Raw genomic sequence first — 4,182 nt, 5'->3', positions numbered from 1 at the left:
GGTAAAAAGATTTTTCAAACAAAAAACGTATGAGCATGCAAAACAGTAACCAAAATAGTGAAAATGAAAGCTTACCTTTTGCGTGCAATGAAAGCAAGAGGAAGATGATCGATGTTTAAGTTCAGAGACGACGAAGAAGACGAGAGGAAGACGATGAGAAACTCTGACAATGCTCTGACAAGGAAAAAAGACGAAAAGGTTTCTCTGGGAGATTGAAATTTTTAATCGGGTTTGGAAACAGTGCATGTGTAAGTCGAAAAGTTGCTTACATATAAAACCATTTCAAAAAAATAATACGGCGGTTACATTTAACTACGTCATTTTTAACTAACACGACGCAACATTTTTCGTTCGACGTGGAATCATTTCATTTAACGTCGTTAGGTTTAATATAACCGACGTGGATTTTAATTTTTAAATTATGAATAGAATTTTTTTTCCCGTGACCTTTCAGTTTATTTTTTAATTACAGTGCGTTATAAATAGAGTTTTTTTTCCGGAGGAAATTTAAAACGAAGGAAATTAATATTCTGCAATATGTAAAATTTCTTTTTTGGATGACAGATTTAAATAAAATAAGAATATAAAAACAACTAATGTGTAAGTCAAGTAGACGAAAAGTTGCTTACATATAAAACCATTTCAAAAAAATAATACGGCGGTTACATATAACTACAACGTATAAATTACAAAATACGACGGTACATTTAACTTCGGACGTGGTAAATAAATACGACAGTAGTTTGTAGGTACCGTCGTAGGAAACTCAAAAATTAAAGTACATAAGTAATAACTCGCGTCATGGTAGATTATTTAACACATCGTTTTTATTAATTTACCGACGTGAATTTCTGTAATATACGTCGATCATACCGACGTTGATTTTACAATTTAAACGGCGGTTTTTTTGTAAGGACCGCCGTTGGTTTTAAAAATTTATTCTATAAATTTGTCGCTTTCATTCATTTTCGGTTTACATTTAAGGTTCCAAGTTCTTCCTCTCTCAGTCTCTCATGTCTCAAAGACAATAATTTGGATGTTTTCTCAAAGAGAAATTGAGCTTACTCGCATCAAATATATGTCCACAAGAAGAAGCTTGTCAACTAGCCTTCTCACTTCCTTGATCAAGCCTGATAGGACACTTAGTGCTTCTGAATACTCCTTGCTTTCCATCAAAAGAGATGCAAGCCTGGCCTCCACTCGCTGTCGAAGGAAAGTTCGCTTCTCAGGGAAATCTGAAGATCAGATGTGCCTGATCCTCTGCTTGATTTTCTTGCCTAAGAAGATCCGTCGGATTTGTGATAGCCTCTTCCTTTATCCGTAGAGCTTCAGAAGAAGAAGATGGGTTTCAAGAATGCGATAAAGAATCAGTAGTTTCTGGGAGATATGATGAAGACATTGTCAATGCTTTGAACTATACAAGTCCTGCAGAAAGATATGTTAAAGAAACTGAAACAACGGCGGTTTTCTGTTCTACCGTCATCTTTTCTCGTCGTCTATATTAAGTTAAGATGGCGGTAGATTTATAATTACCGACGTAGATTATTTTGTTAAACGTCGTTAAGTGTACTACAACCGACGTGGATTTTATTTTTAAATTATAAATAGAGTTTTTTTTCCCGTATTCTTTCAGTTTTAGTTTTCAATTCCAAAGCGTGATAAATAGATTTTTCTTTCCCGAGGAAATTTAAAATGAGGGAAATTAATGTTCTAGAATTTGTAAACTAACACGACGCAATATTTGCAAATCTGTGTCATCTGTTAAGATTATGATGTGGAACAGAGTTCCATCTGGTAAGATTTCGTAACCCTTGGGATCTCAGACAAATCTGATTATGTCGGCGGTGTTCTATATAAACCGTCGTGGTTATTTCAATTCTTGTCATTAAGTAGATCTACCGACGTAGGATAAGAAAATCAAAGAAAAAAATTGTTAACAAAAATTCTTATTAAGACGACCGTTAAAATTAAAGGTACGACGTATAAAATGAATAAATACGACGTTACATTTTATTGTACGATTTAAAGATAACGTCGTAGAGCTATACGAGAATGACGTCGATATATTTATATTTTCCGTCGTTGTAAATTAATTTAATACAGCGATATTTTGTATTTTAAAGCCGTGGATTTGTTTGTAATTATACGGCGTCTTATACGAAAACCTCGTCGTGTTATTTTATGAGTAAAAACGGCAGTTTTTATTGAAATCGTCGTCTTTACTTTCTACGTCGGTCGATTCATAACTTCTGCCGTTCTTTGTTGGCATTGATTTTACACTGCGGAAATCTGTTTCAAATAGACGTCGGTTGTTTAAATATGTACGTCGTTGTTTTTGAACAGCCATTTGAATTTCCATTTTTTAGTTGTCTAAGGTTGTATTACACGACGGTGTTTTTAGAACCGTCGTCTTTTTATAAACCACGACGGTTTTCACTTAGACCGTCGTTGTTTTCTGGTCGTCTTTTTCACTTTTTGTAGTAGTGCACCTTGAAAGTTCAAGAACTCATAAGGTCCGGTCCATACAAACCTATGAGATGAAACATCTAACTCCTAAAAAGAGAAAAAATGTTGCGTTCAAGGTTGTGAATGAAGAAGATGATGGACATTCAAATGAAGATTGCAGTGATGATGAATTAACTATTCTCACAAGACGATTCATGAACTTTCTCAAGAATCAAGATCCAAGGAGTCGAGATTCAAAAGGTATAAATTCTAAAAATAGATTTGTTGAATATACCGATGGTGGGTCTAAAACTTGCAGGTCAAATGAACGAAAGAATCTAAGAGAAAAGGTCCAGTGTTTCGAATGTGAAGGCTATGAACACATATCTTCAGAATGTGCCAACACCTTAAAGAAGCAAAAAGATGGGAAGAATAAGGCACTGCATACTACGTGGAGTGACAGTGATTCTGACTCTGAAAATAATGAGAAGGCCATTGCACTTATCACGACCGTAAACTTGGATGAACCAACGAAAAAGGATGATGTTTGTGAAGATATAAAAATTGAGTTTATCAGAAGAAATACGATGACTTGCTCGCTGCCTCACAGAAACTTAATAATCAAAATGTCGAGCTCGTCAAATATGTTGCTGAGTTGAAGCTGGAAAATTGCAGGATTGCAAACGAGTTTCAATCCCCTGACACAGATTCCGAAAAGGTAAGTGCAGGTATGAACGAAAAATTGATGTTTTTGCCCAAAAAATTGACTGATTAGAATAAATTAATTGCATCTCTAACTTCTGACAACAAAGCCCTTGAACTTGAACTTAAAAATTCAAAGGAAAGGATTGTTTCTTTAACCATTGGTGCAGAAAAAATTGACAAGATGATTAGCATGGGAAGAAGAGATGGTGACAAACGCGGCTTGTGATTTGAACCAAGTAATAAGTCTTCCGTTGTGTCTAAAACAAAGTTTGTCAAATCCTCTTGACTTATTGAACCTTTTGCTCCTTATGAAGTCACGAAATTTATTCCAATTTGTCACTTTTGTGGAACTCATGGGCACATTAGACCAAGATGCAATAAGCTTCGAAACAAATTTGTTCGTTCAAATTGTCATGGCGTGGGTGAAAAAGTAAGTATTCAACATAAGATTTCAAATCTTATGAAAGAGGTAAACCACTTATCCAAACTATCTTCTTTTCATTGTTTGCCGTCAACCAAGACTAAGTTAGTTTGGGGGAAAAAGGAAAATCATAATTGTATGTTTGCCTCCACTAATGTTGTGCATGAACCCGTTGCTTTGAAAAATTTGGATCTTAAATGTCTTGTTATCAAACCTCTAGACAATCTACAGTTTGAAACCCTTAGATAGTCTTTAGGTATCTGTGCTCTAGATTAATTTGGAGTCTATTGCATGCCAAAGCCTCCTTCATGTTTTATGATAATTCAATTACTTTCTGTGTTTATAAATCTGTCCAGCTCGTGCAAGGATTGTTAAGGTGTATCAATCATGTAACTGTCTGAACGTATTTGATGATCTTAGATTGGGCTCTGACACTGCAGTATATTGAGAACTCACACTCTCAGCTTCACACAAAGGTTCCCACTGTCTTCGTGCATGATAAACTTCATTAAATGATCTATCCATCTTTTTTTTTTTCAATTGCACCCGCACACTCCTTTCTTTGAAGTATCTTGAATATCTCCTCACTTGCTCTTGTCTCTCTTTGGATT

The sequence above is a fragment of the Prunus persica genome, chromosome G1 (genome assembly GCF_000346465.2).
Source record: "Prunus persica cultivar Lovell chromosome G1, Prunus_persica_NCBIv2, whole genome shotgun sequence".
NCBI lineage: Eukaryota > Viridiplantae > Streptophyta > Magnoliopsida > Rosales > Rosaceae > Prunus > Prunus persica.
The sequence above is the reverse complement of the archived record's forward strand: the minus strand, read 5'-3'. Positions refer to the sequence as shown.